This window comes from Puma concolor, chromosome A3 (genome assembly GCF_028749965.1).
Source record: "Puma concolor isolate L17-30 chromosome A3, mPumCon1.1.hap2, whole genome shotgun sequence".
NCBI lineage: Eukaryota > Metazoa > Chordata > Mammalia > Carnivora > Felidae > Puma > Puma concolor.
Genome location: NC_141669.1, coordinates 5,190,611 through 5,208,793, shown reverse-complemented (window position 1 = coordinate 5,208,793; position 18,183 = coordinate 5,190,611). Strand labels below are relative to the sequence as shown.

The 18,183-nt window shown below is 46.3% G+C and overlaps 1 protein-coding gene across 1 annotated transcript in view; it reads right to left on the bottom strand.

Annotated features, from left to right (window-relative positions):
• Positions 1-455: 455 nt before the first annotated feature.
• The window catches only part of RNF144A (ring finger protein 144A), a 367,507-nt gene continuing 349,779 nt past the window's right edge, over positions 456-18,183 (bottom strand). Inside the window, exon 10 of the transcript XR_015248833.1 lies at positions 456-654. The gene's annotated coding sequence lies outside the window, so the exon portion shown is untranslated. The remainder of the gene's footprint in view (positions 655-18,183) is intronic.

The window sequence follows — 18,183 nt, the reverse complement described above, 5'->3', positions numbered from 1 at the left end:
TTAGTACTTTACTAGCAATGCTAAAAGTCATCTTCTCGTGGAGCTCTTAAATCCCTGGTATACATTCACAGCTACTCTCCTCTCTGGTTTTTCCTAAAGATGAAGACTTCTCCATGATCAGATTCCAACCCAGATGTGTCACTTTGAGAATTCAGCGATGTGCACCTTTACAATGTGGTTTAACCAGTGACCAAAATAACAAAGGTGAGACTTACAAAGAGACCTGAATCAAAATCACTGTAAATATATATGCCTCATACCCCCTAAAGAGCTGTTGTGTAAAATTCTGTCTAGAAGGAAAAAACATAGAGTAAACTGACAGTGCCGCTATGTATATAAAAAAGACCCCCTAACACACACTGTTAATTTTCTCTCTCGATGGTCCTTTGATTTTTCACACATCCTTGAAATAAATTATAGTCTGTGTCCAGCCACAAGATCACCTTTTTACTAACCTTCTTTCAGATGGGCCCAGTTGCTAAAATCCAGAAGACAATGATGGGAGCTGCACATGTGAGTCTGAGGAGAGAGGCTGAACGTTTCGGGACTGCCCCCGGGGCTGAGTCTTCTAGATTCAACCCGGACTGGGTTGAGTCACTTCTCAGCTCCCTCGTCCAAACTGGTGGATGTTCTCTGACCCTCTGGCTCCGGTACCTGTAAAAGGGAAATGACAGAATCTCCCGTGTCTGCTTCACAACCTTGACATAGCTGGCTGTTGCACTCAGGGACCCTTTGTCTTTCCTTCTGCAGGTCCCAAAACGATGAGATTGCCAGCAGCCCGACATACAGACGCAGGAGGTAAGTGTATGTGTGAGATGTGATGTTTATCTATGCGCTCTGTATACATATGTATGTTCAGACATAAACATTCTCTTCGAAATTAATTTTTCAAAATGTTCTATGCAATTCGTTTCCACTTTGGTTATTCTGCCTTTTAGTGCTGTCAGGAGCTTGGCCCCTTCACAACTGATAAATCACCCACATTAATCTGTCTTCCACCCGCTCCCTTCAGATTGTTCCCTCAGCCACAATAAGATCTGAATGTGTGCCTCTGCACATGGCGTCCCAAATTATAACCTCCCAAGTCTCAGGATTGTTTGCAAAGGGCTAAAAATTGCCGTGCTCATAAAAACAAAACAAAACAAAAATGGCAACCTTGTTTGCCTTGCCAGTCTGTCAGAGCTTGAAAAACAAACTTCATCCCAGAAAGACAAACACACACAGAACAAACATGGAGAAGGATGCGTTGACAGAGCTGAGAGGATCTCCAGGCCAAGGAACGACTGAGGAGAACCCAGCCAGACAGCGTGTGGAGTGGAGGCGCGCTGCACACCCAGTGGACGAGAAGGAAAGAGCATGACCCCCGCCGCGGAAATGCGTGCATTTGGAAGAACCTTGCCCTTTGCACACGGCCTCCCTCAAAGGTGTAGGCATCCCCACTGTCAAAGCTCCTACGTGGGAAGCTGGGTCCGAAGTCAGCTTGGCTCATCCCTCCCTCTTGAACGATCGCCAGCTGAAAGGCACTGTTGACCCTGGAATCAGTGGAGGTGTATTTACCTAGCCTAACCCCCTCTGGTACATTCTGTCAGGGATCCACACGTACGGATCCAAACGGACTCTGAAATCCCGATGTTGCAAATCGTTGTGAGAAAGAATCAAAGCCAGTCAAGGGCGTATTTCCTAGAAGCCTTCAATTTACGGTTTCCCATGAGATGCAAAATAAGAAAGGCGACTTTGGCGGATTTCTATAATAACAGTTTGTATTAATATTCTACAGGAATAGTTTCTTCCAAGGAATCTAAAGAACTTGCAAGGAGATTGGATTCTGCCCCCGCTCTGGCTCCAGCAGCAATGAATGGCAGTGGTTGGCGGCTGCATTGCAAAGCTTGGCGGTATCTCGGGGGATGTGAACACAAAGGCGTACGCGTTGCAAACAAGTCTGTGGTCTGTCACAGCTGAGCAGCTGTTGGCCCCAGGAGGATCCGGACAGATCTATCCCTAGCTGAGGTCAGGGGTCAGTCACCATGCAAATGAGTTCTTAATGTGACCCATGAGCTTCGCAGTCCTCCACGGTGCCCTCTGTTGGAGCTTTTCTACTTAACACGTGCTGTACTAGACCCCTTCCCTACGCCACGCAATGCTCAGCGCGCCCTTCTGAGGTTGATCATTGTTACTGTGCACACCGTTCGCGTGAAGAACAGAGATTCAGGCTACGTCTCGTCCAGTGCCTGAGCCCGTAAGTGGCTGAGTCAGATCTGTAGCCAGAAATCTGTAGGATTTCTGGTTCCGGAGTGCACACCTGGTTACTCCACTGTCTTGAGGCAGAGTGATCCCAGCCGCAGCAAGAGATGGGATCCACACCGTTCGCTTACGGGTATGGTGTTCTGTTCGCTTTACCGTGCCAGGGGAAGGGGGCTGAGGATTGTGAAGCCTCCCAGCTGCCAAGCTGCTCCCAACCATTCAGTCGCCCTTGCCCCGCCTTCTTGGTCCATCCGTGCAAGACCATGCATCCCAGGTGGGATCTCTTGCATAAGCATCTCTGGATCCTGAGCACCAGCTCTTACAACCGGTCGGAAGATGTAGCGTCTCCCTAGATTGCCCCAACAATAAAAGAACATGGACGTAGTTTTGTCTTTGATTTTTCATTTAATTCTCTAATTAGGCAAACATTCACTGGATGGGCATTGCACGCTAGGGCAGGGTGTTGACCAGATTGGCCAAGTGTCTCATTTTCCTCAGCGCAAAATACAAAGGGATGCCAGAAAATGTTAATTATGATTGATAATATTTCAATGTCACTTTACAAAAAATCAAAATGAAGGCAAAAGATCATGGTAAATATGTGGAATTTTTATGTAAAGGTAAGATCCACATAAATGGGTCCATATAAATGGCAGCTGTTCCTTTCACCCAGGCTCCAACAAGCCCAGCACGGTTCTGTGCTAGACATTAGGCATCCAGGGACCCACCCGGCCCGTGAGGGGAAGGACTTCTTAGAAATCTGATTGCAGTATTCGATGCAAATGACGTCAGTCTCCCCACCTTTAAAGTGGGAAATACAATCTCTACTTCAAAAGAGAAGTACTGGAAAGTGACTAGACCGGATGAAATTTAGTTTTCCTGAAGTTGAGCCGGAACGGGGCTAGACAAGAGTGCAGTTTTCACAAAAGTCAGGTGGTGACTATTAATCGCACCACTTACATGGCAGAAAAAGCCACCATAAATTTACCGTTCCTTCTGTCCTCGGGACACTTAGCATGGTGAAGAATCCTATTACACAACCTAAGGCGGCTGCCTCTTGCGGGCTGGGGTGACTGGGGTCACTAAACACTCAGAGAGTGTGGTCACCGCCTCTTCTAGGCAAGGGCGACACACATGAGACACAGGGTCTGGAGGCTGTGACTGCCAGTGGGGACGGTGCGAGGGGAGGGATATGGAAATAAGGACCAAAACCAAGTCCCTTGCCCCTGGGCCGTGTCACCTCAATGTGTGCAGCACACGGTCAAGTAGACCTTCCCAAGTCCATTCTGCAATGACACAGGTTGTGACATGGCGAATACTAAATACACCAAAAGAAATTCATCACACGCGTAAATGTCATTACTTCGTGGCAAGATGACAAAATACGTGTGCAGGGATCATGACAGCTTTCTTTTACAGACGAGGAAAGAGCTTCCAGGAAATTACATGACATATCCCAAACCACCCATCCTTTGTGGGGAGGCCAAATTATTGTCCCAACTCTGCAACTAATTCCAGGCTTCAGGCAGATGGGAGACATAGAAGCATGTCTCTCAAATATCTGTCCTCTGCTGCAGCCCCCAAATCTCAAGTCTCTTTAAGGAAATGTCTGGAAGAATGTCAATCTCCCACTGATTCCATACACAGGTTGGAATCCCTGGTGGTACATTTATTCTCACTTATATATTAAAACACTGAAATCCTCAAGATATTGAATGAAGAGTAACCATATGATATAATAATTCCACTCCTGGGAATCTAAACAAGTGAAATGAAACCATGTGTCCACACAAAACTTGAACATGAATGCCTGTCAACTGATGAACGGATAAAGTAATGGTGATTACTTAATGGGATTCTATTCAGTAATAAAAAGGAATGGAGTATTGGGGCGCCCGGGGGGCTCAGTCGGTTGAGCGTCCGGCTTTGGCTCAGGTCCTGATCTCACGGTTTTTGAGTTCGAGCCCCGCGTTGGGCTCCAGGCTGACAGCTCGGAGCCTAGAGCCTGTTTCGGATTCTGTGTCTCCCTCTCTCTCTCTGCTCCTCCCCTGCTCGTGCTCTGTCTCTCTCTCTCTCTCTCTCAAAAATAAATAAATAATCATTTAAAAATTAAAAAAAAAAAAAAAAAAGGAATGGAGTATTGATACATGCCACTACATGGATAAGCCTTAAATACGTGATGTAAGGGACAGAAGCCAGACACAGGGAACCACATATAACAATTCTATTTACACAAAATGTCCAGAACAGTCCTCCAAGGGTTGGGGAGGTGGCGAGGTGGTGGGGATAGGGTTTCTTTCTGGGCAGTACAAGTGCTCAGAATTAGGTATCAGTGATGGTTCACAATTCTGTGAAGATACTAAAAGACAATGAATTGTGCACTTTATTTCATTCATTCATTCATTCATTCATTCATTCGTTCGTTTATTTAAACTAAGCTTTACACCCAACGTGGGGCTTGAAGTCCTGACCCTGAGATCAAGAGTTGCCTGCTCTACCCACTGAGCCAGCCGGGTGCCCCTGAAGTATACACTTTAAACGGGTGAATTGTCTGGTTTGCCAATTGTAATTTCTTTTTAATGTTTATTCTTCTTTTTGAGAGAGACACACACACAGAGCACGAGCGGGGCAGGGGCAGAGAGAGGGGGAGACACAGGATCGGAAGCAGGCTCCGGGGTCCGAGCTGTCAGCACAGAACCCCACGCGGGGCTCAAACTCACAAACCACGAGATCATGACCCGGGCTGAGGTCGGACGCTTAACCGACTGAGCCACCCAGGTGCCCTTCTGGTTTGTCAGTTGTATCTCCGTGAAAATGTTGTTTTAAAAAACTGCAAACTTGAACTAGGCAAGACCTGGCATCAAACTCTAGAAATCTGGGCAAAAGTGGAGCATTTTCTAGGGGAGCCCTGGAGGGACTGGGAAGGATTTGAGGAGAGCGCAGGCTGAAAGCCCTGGAGGGGTTGATACAGATGCCTGCCTGCACCATCTGAGGAGAGAAAGGCAGACACTCCAGCAGTGAAAAGGAGGCTAGAGTACCTGAAATGATGGTCTGCCCTTCACCGAGCAGAGAGGAGGCCGAGTCCAAGGCCGAACTGTGGAGACCGACCTCGCATCCTGGGATGTTCTCCCGCCAAGGCACCCAGAGCAAGAGGTGGCCGTCACAGTGAGGAACCACGCTGTCCGGGTAAACGGAGGCAATGGTGCAGCAGGAGGGCTAGTTCTGGGTGTGTGCAGCTGGGGCAGGTGTGGAGTGTGGCCACGGGATGCGTCTCTGAGCCCCTCTCCTCCGTGATGTCCTCTGAGCTGAGTTCCGACCAGAGCCCATAATTATCGTTTGGCCCTCTTTCTGAGGCCCCAACCACTCCCCAGTGGTATGCCCTGGGGACACCTGTGTCCCACGTGTGCAGGCCAGTCTGCCCTGGGCACAGGTCATGCCATCAGGAGACCTGGAACTGTGGAGAAGAGACAACGAAGGCCCTTCTGCAAATGACCGATGAAGTGGGACCTGTCTGCTTGGTGTCTTTGAAGGTCATTCCCAGAGGCCCTTTTTCTCTCCCCTCTTCCTAGTGTCACCTGGTAAAAACCCTCAGGGAGGCACCTGGCAACACATCACATCGGTGATGGAGTCAGACCTGAGAGGGCTGCCCGGCTCCGGTCACCAGGCCACACAGAGGACGCCTTGCCCTGCAGTGGACGGAGGTTCCACACATTCTCCGGAAAGATTCCTGAGGGTGGCAGTCATTGGCAGGTGGGGTTGAGCCCAACAGCATGCAGCGGCCACGCATCCTGGGCACGGGATTCACCCTGTCCACACAGAGTGATACTCAGCTGCGCGGCCCCCCCGGGGCACCTTGCTTGGCACAGAAGTTAGGGGAGCAATACACTCCCACTCTTAGGGGAGCAAAGACACCCGCTCTTTCACTCAGCGTTTGAGGTTTTCTAAGATGCCTCCGTCCTGTCCTTCTTTCTCTGACCACTACCACCGATCCCTTCGTCCAGGACAGTGTGAAACCTTCCAACTCTTCTTCCGGGGCTTTCCTACCCCCCCCCCCCCCCCCACCGTGCTCTTGTCCACAGTGCCCCCTACACAAAACTGGAAACAATCAAAAGTTCCCACCAGAAGGGGGCCCTGGCCATTCTTTGGAGACCGCATTCAAATACCGGACACACCCTTATGATGAAGGTAGAAAACTTAAAGGAGATCCAATAAAAGCAACAGAAATGGTTCGAGTGTGCTGTTTGACTTTGAGGGCAGAGTAGAGGTGTTTCCTATGAATTGTATTCGTCCATTGGGACACTGCCATAATGTTAAAAACTGCGGGGTATCTGAATCTCTTTCCACAGACCCAGTGTGCAGGGAGTATCTGTTTAGTTCTTCCGGAACTGAGTCTTTTCATTCAGATTGCTGGAGGAAGTGGGGACAGAAACGATCTCCTCTGAGCCAGAATTTCCGTCTCCATTGCCGCCAGGCCGTCTCAGTTCACGATCTGCACCGTGTCGAGGCAGAGGTTCCTCAAACCGAAAGAACGCTCAACCCCATCTGCAGACCCACTCGGATCCAGCGTTTCTCTGCTGACCTGCCCACGTGGCCGCTGTGGGCCTCTTGCTCTGCAGTCGTTAGGGGAGCCGCGTGGTTCTGACCACCATCCCACGTGGCCCGCCCTCTCCGGGGTCTTTCCGCCTCTCCACACGCAGTCTGGAGATCCCAAGGCACCCCTGCCCCCACACCCGTGCTAGTCCAGGGCTGGCTGCTTCCGTCTAGAAGGCAGAAGACAAGCTTTTTTTACCCCTTCAGAAAATCATTGCATGGTCTCCCCGCACCCCCCATTTAACTCTCCTTCCTGACCCCGCTTCAGGGTCTGCAGCGAGGCGAGGCAGTGGGGTGGAGAGCCCAAATCCTTGCCCAAATTTCTCTGCCATGAGTCCTTTCTGTTCCTCTGAGGGCCTCGTATTTGCAACTGAAGAAATGGAAGAAAACTTCCTCCCCGTCTGCTCCATGGTGCAAATTCCACCCTTGAGCCAACTAACCAAGATTAGAGCAGCCACTTGAGTGCTCTGGAGAGCAATGCAGGAAATAAGGATCAGGGACAAATAACCAAAGAAAAATCCCAGCAAATCTTTGTATTTTATAACATACAGAAGTCCACAAAGCACTGATACGTTTATTCTCATCGAATCGTTCAGCGAATCTTATGGAGTCGGTGCCGTTACCTTGATCATAAATGAGGAAGTACAGTGCTTAACAGTCAGGTGTTCTCTCAATCAGTATTTATTGCGTGACAGACACCATTCTAAAGGATAACCGTGGGGGCGCCTGGGTGGCTCAGTCGGTTAAGCATCCAACTATGGCTCAGGACATGATCTCACAGTCTCGTGAGTTCGAGTCCAGTGTCGGGCTCTGTGCTACCAGCACTGAGCCTGCTTGGGATTCTCTCTCTCTCCCTTTCTCTCTGCCTGTCCCCCATTCACGCTGTCTCTGTCTCTCTCAAATAAATAAATAAATAAATAAATAAATAAATAAATAAACTTACTTAAAAAAACTTTTAAGGATAACTGTGGTTAAAGGTGAACTATGGATTTGTAGCTAACCTAGATGATGAGCATTTTTTTTTTCTTCTCTACGTTATCCAGCTGTTACGGACTGAATTGTATCCACACACCCCCAATAAATTCATATGTTGAAGTCCTAACCACCAGTTACCTCAGAGTGTGACTTTTTTTGGAGAGCAGGCCTTTAAGAGATAATGATGATAAAATGAGGTCATATGTGTGGACCTAATTCAATATGACTGGTGTCCTTATAAGAGGAGACTGGGACACAGGCAGACAAAGAGGAAGGACCACATGAGGACACAGCAAGAAGACAGCCATCTGTCAGCCAAGAAGAGAGCCTCAGGAGAAATCAGCCCTGCTGGTAGTTGATCTCAGATATCTAGCCTCAAGAACTGCGAGAAAATAAATTTCTGTTGTTTAAGCATCCAGTCTCGAATATTCTGTTATGGCGACCTTAGCAAACGAATACACTGGCTCGTTGCTTTAGTCAATAAATGTCTGTTAAATTATGGAACTACAGAGAAACAGAAAAGCGCTTTGATTTCCTCATTCCATAAGTGTCTTCCATTTGCTGAACCTGCCACTGGGCTCTGGGAAGACACAGATGGAAAAGGTCTCTCCTGCCTTTGAGGAGGATTCAGTCCCAGGTAGTACCAGTGATGGGGTGATCATTTCATGCCAGTGTGGTGGGTCGGAGTGGGGGATGAGGCTAGTATGTGGTCATACACAGGAAGGCTGACTACCCAGTCTGGGTCTGTTGGGAAGTTTCATAAGAGGTAACTGTGTGTTGTTTTCTGACAACTGAGGAGGAGTCATGAGTGATAGAAGTTTAAGGAATTTCTGGGTTGAAACTCTGTAAAGACTTCTACGATTCCAAAATGAACAAACAAAAATCTGAATTTCTTACAATGGCTTAAAAGACTCTCAGTGGTTTAGACCCTACCTTCCACTCCACTCATATTTGGTATGCATTCTACAGTCCCAGTGGACTGGGACAGTGACACAATGTGTCACACACTCAGGATCCTCCGTGCCTTGGCTGTTGCTGAGGATACTTCTTCTGCAGTTAAAGTCCCCCCATCTGAGTTCTCTAGTGAATGGTCCCTCAATCCCTTGACATTTCACTCAAGGGCCACTTCCTCCCTAGCATCTTTCCCGATATCCCCAAATGGAAAAACTTCTCCTTCTTTACCTCCTATTATAGTCTGTGCAGGCAACTATTTGTAGCTCATATGACACTGCGTTCTCCTGACTTACTCATATATCTGACTCTCCTTCCTCTAATATAAGCCTCTTTTTTTAATTTTTTTTAATTTAGTTTTGACAGAGAGAGAGAGAGACAGAGCATGAGCGGGGGAGGGGCAGAGAGAGAGAGAGAGAGAGAGAAAGAGAGAGAGAGAGAGAGAGACAGAATCTGAAGCAGGCTCCAGGCTCCGAGCTGACAGCACAGAGCCCGACGTGGGGCTCAAACTCACAGACCACGAGATCACGACCTGAGCCGAAGTTGGACACTCAACCGACTGAGCCACCCAGGCGCCCTTCTAATATAAGCCTCTTAATAGTAACAACTATGATTTATTCATGTCAGTATCACCGGTACCCTTAGTAGATGTGTAATACACCTTTGCTGGCTGAATGCACATACGAAGATGCCAGAGTTGCAAAGAACACTGTGCATAAAAGGCAGTCACTTGTTCCATGCAGAAGGTGTGGGGAGAGTCAGAGTCTAGAGCTAGGTACCCGTGCTCGATAACAGGCTGGCCTCTTACCCAGGGTTGCCAGATTTAACAAATAAAAACACAGGATGCCCAGTTAAATTTGAGCTTCAAATAAATAGCCATTAATATTTTTTAAGCATAAGGTACCTCATATAATATCTGGTATGTGTTTATATTCAAAATAAATTTTTTAAATTGTATTCATTTTTTGGTCTGAAATTCAGATTTGACTAGGTGCCCTGTATTTTATTTATCTGGCAACCATAATCCTATGTCACACTCAGGAGTTCACATGGCTAACTGCGTGTAATAGAGACAAAGACATTTGGCTTTAGTAGATCCACAGTTTAGATCATACCTCTCTCCAAGTGACAGGGTGAGCAAAGACACGGCTGTTTCCCTCCCTGCGTTCTTAATTCTGTCCACAGCTCTAGAGTCCAGTGAAGGAAATTAACCTCAGAGACTAAGCAAGATTCTACACAATGGAATCCTGGATGCGTGAATGCTCCACAACATGGAGAAAAGGGAGGAGAGGGTGGGGAGATTAAAAAAAAAAAAAAAAAAAAAAAAAAAAAAAAAAAAAAACCAGCCAATATGGCCTTGGCCTTCATCAGAGATTCACACAGCTTTGGGGATATATTTCCAAAGCTGAAACTTGAAGGGAAATCACATGGATTTTATGCCACCCTTCCCAGAATTTTAAGCAGAGGCCAAATGAATGTTTCCCCAGAATCCCCCATCAATTGCAACTACTGACATTCGCGCTGGTCTCGTGGCACCTGCTCTCACCAAATGCTAGTGTTCAACATTCCTCGCAGTGTTTCTAAACGCGCATTTGCTCACTGCTATCAGCTAGGAACAGATGCACCAGAGAGAACCTATTTGAAAGTGGGTGGCTTATTATGAACAACTTAGGGTCTATAAAAAAAAATCCCAACAAGAGCTGGAAGAAAAAAATAAAAACTGCCAGCAGCTCTAAAAAATCTCCTCAGAAGAGAACAGAGTGGTTATCTGGAAATTCTGCAAATATGTAAAGGAAACTTGTTTTAGCACCGCTTTGCACTTTAGTAGCATTTCCTAAAAGTTGCCTCTAACTTGGACTCTCACAGAATTGAGTCACTGCCTTACCACAAGGACTTCTTCTTAAGGCCGGTGAAGAGCTCTTGCGACACGAACCTAAAGAGAGCGATCCCGCACTGGGTGAAAATACCCATTTGCTTGCTTCTCACTATCTAATGGCACGGTGATAGTACAGTCCCTATAGTTCAATCGGTTTCCTGCAGTCGTTCCATATGATGGAGCTACTGCTGGTCGATTTCGTCCAAAATGGCAGCCATTAGACGCATGGGGCTATTGAGCACTTGAAATGCGGCTAGCTTGGATGGAGAAGAGCTGTACATACAAAATATAAACTAGATTTTGCAGACTTAATTAGAAAGGAATATACGAGATCACTGATGATTTTTATATTGGCTACATGCTGAAGTGATAACATTTTGGATGGATTTGGTTAATAAAATACATTATTAAATCAATTTCACTGGTTTCATTTTTTAATGACAAAAAGGTTTTCAGTTATATTTTTTGGCTCATCTGTTTGGCTTTCATCAAAATCCAAGGCATATTTTAATCAAACTTTAATGGTTGTGCTAGCTCAATGAAGAAACCGTGTGCTACTCAAAATTTTCCACCTTTGACAGGGGCTCCAAGAGTCTCTGGTATAATAACAAAATACCTTAATGTCAAGGCGGAGGGAGTAGACCTAGGAAGAAATTTTATGAGGTACTAATCTACAACTTAATCAGTCAACAAATAAAGGAGGAACTCAGAGGACTGTTTAAATTACACACTAGGCCTGACCTTGTACCCAGATTTGTATTATGCCAACTCAGAATTCCTAACCATTCTCAGAACATTTGAACAACTCATGCTCTTTACGTAGAGATTTTCATCTCAGTCATGCTCGAAAACAAGGTTTCAACATGGGCAAGAGTAAACTTTTAACACTGTGTGGTCACTGGTTTATTCCAAGGAATATTTCTGGAGCCTTCCCTGAGTTCCAGGAACTGACACTAATTATAGTGGACATGGGATGGAGACGGTGGCAGAGGGTAGAGTCAGACATGAGGGGAAACCTCTAAGACCAGTCCAGCGTGTGTGCTGGGACAAGGGAATAGCCACGTGAAAAAAAAGTGAGGTTGGATCCACATCTCACACGATACAAAAATTAACTCAAAATGGATCGAAGACATAAAGCTAAGAACTAAATTACAACACTCTTAGATGAAAATAAAAGCATAGGTATTCCTGGTCATGGATTAGACCATGATGGCTTCCCAGATATGAAACCAAAAACACAAGGAAGAAAAGAAAGCAGATTAATTGGACTTCATCAAAATTATAAACTTTTGGGCTTCAAAGGACACTATCAAGAAAGTGCAAAAACAACCCATAGAAAGGGACAAAATATTTGCGAGTCATATATCTGGTAAGACACTTGTATTTAAAATCTATAAAGAACACGTGGAACTCAATAATAAAAAGACAACCCAATTTGAAAGCAAGCAAATCATACGAATAGATATTTCTCCAAAGATTATGTACAAATAGCTGATAAACACACAAAAAGACACTCAACGTCATTAATCATGAGAAAAATGCAAGTCTAAACCACAGTGGGATACCATTCACCACCCACTAGGATGGCTGTAGTCAAAAAAGCAGACAATGGCAAGTGTTAGGGAGAATACTGAGAAATTGGAACCATTGTATGTCGCTGGTGGGGATGTAAAATGGTGCAGCCACTTTGTAAAAACTGTTTGACAGTTGAACACAGAGCTATCATATGACCCAGTAATTTAACTGCTAGGTATAACCTTAAAAGATGTGAAAACATAGGTCTCCACCAAGAAAGATTATACAGATAAGTTCACAGCGTTATTCAGAAGAGCGAGTAAGTAGAACCAACCCAACTGACCATTAACTGATAAATGGATAAACCCATGTGGTCCGTCCATACACGGACTATCACTCAGCCTTAAAAAGGGAGGAAGTACTGAACACACTACACTATGGATGAACCTTGAAAACATTGTATTAAGTGAAACAAGCCAGACACAAGAGACCACAGAGCGTGCGATTCCATTTCTATGAAACCTACAGAACAGAAAGTCCATCGTGACAGAAAGTAGATCAGTGGTTGCGTGGAACTGCCGGAAGGGAGGCGGCGGAAAGTGAAGAGCAACTGAAACTGCATGTGGGGTTTCTTTCATGGGTGATAGAAGCATCCCAGAACTGGTGGTGATTGGTGCACAACTTTGTGGCTGTACTAAAACACACTGAATTGTATTTTTGTAAGAGTGACTTTGTGGCATGTGAGTTTACCTCCAAAAATATGACTCGGGTAAGTTTGAGGTGTGGGGAGACCTCCACAAACTGATAATGAGTTTACACAGACAACATATATACATAATGAGCACCTGCCAAATGCTAGGGACCTTTGGACCTTGTCTCACATATTCTTGATTCAATTTCTTGTCAATAATGATTGTGGGAATTGGAGTAGTCCCCGCGTTTCAGAGACGAGAAAACTGAGGCTCAGAGACCTAACTATATGGAGAATCAATGAATGAATAAATAAATATTAAAGTTACTTAGGACACATCCTTTTCCCTATATGGCTCTGAACCCATTTCAAACGGTTCTTGATGACAACACAGATCTCTTCCAGGTGTGAACCTGCTCAAAGTGGCTTCTATCTCGTTGACGGTCATCTAAGTGTCTCTTCTGGGCAGTCTGTCCTGGAGAGGAGATGAGATGGCATCTGCCTCCTGTTACTCTGTCACTAATACTGTGGTTTAGGTTTGGGCCCTTGAGCATTGCACACCCACTAACAGAAGATTCTCTACTCAGGGGCCAACTCACACTTGTGTGAAACTGGGTAATATTAACTAAACATTCTCATTTAACCTACAAACAACCCCTCCAGACTTTCTATGAAAGGCTGGATTCATGGAGTGAGAGCAGCAAGCTCCATATTGCATTTATCTGGGCACGATATAAAGCCCAGGGATTCAAAGAGGTTTTGCCCCGGATTTTTGCATTTTACCACACAGACCATGGGGGGCAAGGAGAAATCCTGTGACCACAAGTCCCTTCTTGCGGTTGGACTGTTGGATGAGGCCAAAGAGGCAAGGCCGTGGGAGGAGGTCAACAGCAGCAAGGATCTGGGGGATTTGTGGCCACAGGAGAAAGTTTGCACAGGGTCCTCAAGTCAATGGGAAACATGGCAGACAGAGCCGCAAGCATGGCCTTCGAGAAGGAGCGACAGGACTGCTTTGTACTGAGCTCCTTCGACGTCTCAGGCAAGGGAGTGATTCTGTAAAGAATCCAGAGATGAGTAAGTCTCAGAATCTAGCTTCTTTTTAGAGGAAAGCCAAGCATGGAGTAAAAGAGAAAATAAATACAAAATAATATTTATTAAATGCCAACTAAAGCACAGATAAGTAGCATTCTAGGAATTCAACGAATGGGAAATTAAATGATGGAGTCAGGAGGCAGAGAGATCCCAACAGAGGAGTTTCAGAAGGTGGGACTGCATCTGACCTACAAAGGGGGATCTGCCATCCCTCCCTCAGACGGGAAGCTGGCTCCCAAGCTCTAAGGCTGGTCCTCTGTCAGGAAGCTGGCCCGTCTTCAGGGCTGCATTTGGGTGGAGTGAACCCCGGAGTCTTATATGCCTTCCAGCCAACGGGTGTCAGGGTGAAGGCTTCCCCTTGAATCAGTAGGAACATAAATACCATTGCACAGGCTTAAAAATAAAAAGAACAAAATGTGCTTAGGCTCTGTGCTTTTTCGTTACTGGCTCTTCCTCTGGATCATTGGGTATGATTGATGAGAAAATGCAATCGCCAAATCGAGGTCATCTGGGAAAATCTTCAGAATCTTTCTCCTGCTCTTTCCAACCCTGCTGTGCACAAAGATTCCGGTGCGTCCAGGGGAATGTGGGAGAAAGTGCCGGGAAAAGCAGGCACCCATCTGGACTTGCCCTCTGCCGGGCGACGTTGGACAAGTCCCCAGAACCCTGGGCCTCGGCGTCAGCGCCTTGAAATGAGAGTCTTGGGAGATTCCCGTTCCTCACGCTGGGCACAGCCCCATCTACCCCGTCTCACACTGCACAGCTGGTGCAGAGGAAAGGAGTTTTGGACCCGAGTGTGGACAGCAGAGAGGACACACAGGAGGAGCGAGCTGTCCTTTCCAGGAGACGCACTCTGGCACCCTGTCTTGGGCTGAGCTGACTCACATTCTGACTACCACCTGTTACTGCCCACCTTTTCCATCAGTTTGTGAGAACAAGGGATGCATGTCGGGTCACCGTCATGTCCTCACAGAGGAAAGTTCCCTGCTCTGTGTCTGGGAACGCCCTGGAAGGCCACTCAGGAACCACGCCTACCCAGGGGTACACCGCAGGTGTTTCACATCTCCTGGTGTGGGACCTCGCATTCCTTAGCTCAGGCCACCTTATCTCCCAGGTTCCTTCCTGGTCCCCGGATAACCACTCATCTCCCTGTTATGGCCCGTCCCACCTGGCACTGATCCTCGCCACCTCAGCCCTTGTCCTGACTCTCCTCAGCTCTGTGCTTCGGCAGCTCACGCAGAGACGGTTCTGCCCAAGGCCCCTCTCTGCCACCGTGTAGTGAGCAGACCAGGAGACCGCTGTCCCCCACAGAGGCTCTGCATCTGACAATAAGGTCAAGATGTTTGTATTTCCACAGGACTTAAAACTTAGTGTGGCCTGTCCTATAAATTGTCTCACAATTCTGGGAGGAAGGCACTTTAGTTCCATTTTTACAGTTTTGCAAACTGAGAGGCGATGAGGTCACATTCCTCGGGATCCTTGTTTCGCTCACTCAGCTTGCCCAATGGATGAGTGAAGGCTGAACTGAATCAGGGAATGAGCAGGGATGGGACAGGCACGACCACCGCCCCGGGGGTCCCCCGCACATGCTCTTTCCAGCTGGCCCCGTTCTCCCTGGCAGACCGTCTTGGCCTCGCTCTGTGGGGCGCCCGGGGAGAAAGGTCTCAGAGAGACTGCATGGCGAGGACCGAGTGACTGCCATCCCAGCGATTTGTTTTTCTGTTATTGTCAATGTTCTTCCCGCCACGGAGCCTGTGAAGGCTGTTTTTCCGGGGGCACCGTGTAGAAACCTGTGCTTTTTTGCACCGATTCTCTCCGAAACTGGTTTTTGGCTCAAGGGGAACCCTTAGACACCCAAAAGAGGCCATGATTTAACGGAATGAAAACATGTTTTCATGCTAAAAGGGATCAGAAATCGGATACAACATTTGCTGGCATCGTTCTAGATGCTCGGTGGAAACAAACACACAAAAGCAGAAGAGAGAAACCATCCTTGTTGGGGCAGCTTGGTTCTTGAGCCTTGCAAGAGTAGAGAAATACCTCACCGGCTCAGAAAAAAAAAAAAAAAAATGCGGAGGGAGAAGGCAGCTAAATGAAGAAAGCTTGCTGAACGCCGGGCTCTCTGTGTGCGCAGTGGTCGTGGCACGGGACGGGGCGTGTGTTGCTTTTGTCAACTACACGTCTTGTGGCTGCTGGCGAGTGGTGTCGGGCAAGAGTCCTTCGGGCCCCCCCGTAATGAATTGTAATGAATGGCTAGCAATTAGTGGGTGAGTATTGGTAGCACAGTAGCAGTCTCTCAAGTATTTGAGAACAGTCCGTTCTGTAGGCGATGCTGAACGTTTCCTTGCCTGACATTAATTTTCATAGCAGATTAGCTTTTTGTTTTGAGCACAAAGGTGAGCTTAGCTGGCTCAGCCTCGTCACAATTAAGCTTACGCCATAGGAGTGGAGTGCCCATTAGGACTCAGGCACCAAGCTGGGTGATGGGGGCTCAGAGATTAACGCTCCACCTTTGCCCCTGAACGGGGTAACTGGTAGGAAACTCTACACACTGAAATTTAAAGAAGAAAGTTACAAATTAAAGGATTATTGTTAATATTATAAAGGGATCTGTGTGTGTGTGTGTGTGTGTGTGTGTGTGTGTGTGTGTGTTTAACAAGAACATTCAGTGTAAGTTTATTTCAAATAATAAAACTCCTGTGGGGCACCTGAGTGGCTCAGTCCTTTAAGCGTCCGGCTTCGGCTCACGTCATGATCTTGCAGTTTGTGAATTCAAGCCCCGCATCGGGCTCTGTGCTTATGGCTCAGAGCCTGGAGCCTGCTTCGGATTCTGTGTCTCCTTTTCTCTCCACCCCTCTCCCACTTGCGCTCTGTCTCTCTCTCTCTCTCAAAAATAAACATTAAAAATATTTCTTAAAAACTAAAATAAAGAATATTTTTTTGTAGAGATGTTTTCAGCTATTGTGTGACTTCCACATTTAATGCCTGTACATTAAGGACTTTCACGACATATATTCAAAATTGAAAACTCTCGCCTATTTGGACATGAGAATATTGAACATGACTGCCAAGATACCAGGCAAAAATTAGAGTATTGACACTAACAAGTACAAGTTATCCAATTAATTTTGATTGATTTATTAATTGGTTATGAGCCATCAGAAACACTGTGCATTAAAAAATCTCAAAGACAAAATTGTCAGAGGACACTGCCATATCTCTAGAACGGAATCCACTTATTTAACTTTGGTAAATGCAAAAATAATTAAGTAAAATGCATTCTATCAATTTAAAATAGAATCTATTTTGCATTTTTGCATAATCTACGTGTATATTTACACACCTTCCTGGAGCTCGGGCCTCTGGACTCACATGCCAGGCATTATCTCTTTGTTCATTTGTGTTTATAATTTATTTATTTTTCCTGTTTTTCTTTTAAGCCTTCAGCTTCTAGGCTTGCCATACTCAAAAGCATGCATGCCGCCTATGAGTCTTAAGCTCTGGTCATGCCAGCCACTTCACACTGGTCATCAACACCGCATGGTGACCCTATTTCTCTGGTCACCCACTCACTCCCCTCTCTCACCTCTCTCTTACCTCACAGGGGTCCTCTCTGCCCACAGCACTCACTCCCCGTGCCCCCCACCAACCACAGCCCCAGACCAGGGCACCATTCCCCCACTTGGTAGAAAAGATGCGAGTTATTGGAAACTCTTTGACATCCCTAAAATTTAAAAAAAAAAAACCGTAATACAAACCTATTGGTATCTACCCCTTATTCTATTCTTCTTACGAGAGAGGTTAGCCCTCCTCCTTCTAAAGTGGACCCCTATACCAATGGTTTGGATTTTATGCCTGTCTGCCCAATTTGATGTCTCTACTGTAAGTTTTCCTTTTATTTTATGTTAAACCTTACCTCTCAACTGGATTCTTCCTCTTGGCTCTCATGTTTAAATCTTCTTCTTTTTCTCATTATTTTTTTTTTTTTAATTTATTCTTAGACAGAGAGAGACAGGGCATGAGCCGGGGAGGGGCAGAGAGAGGGGGAGACACAGAATCCAAAGCAGGCTCCAGGCTCTGAGCTGTCAGCCCAGAGCCCGACACGGGGCTCGGACTCCCAGACCACGAGATCATGACCTGAGCCGAAGTCGGACTGAGCCCCCCAGGCGCTCAGTTCATTTTTAAATACTTACATTTTTACATTTCTTTATTTTCCTTTAATTATTTTGTTAATTTCAAGTTAAATTTAAGC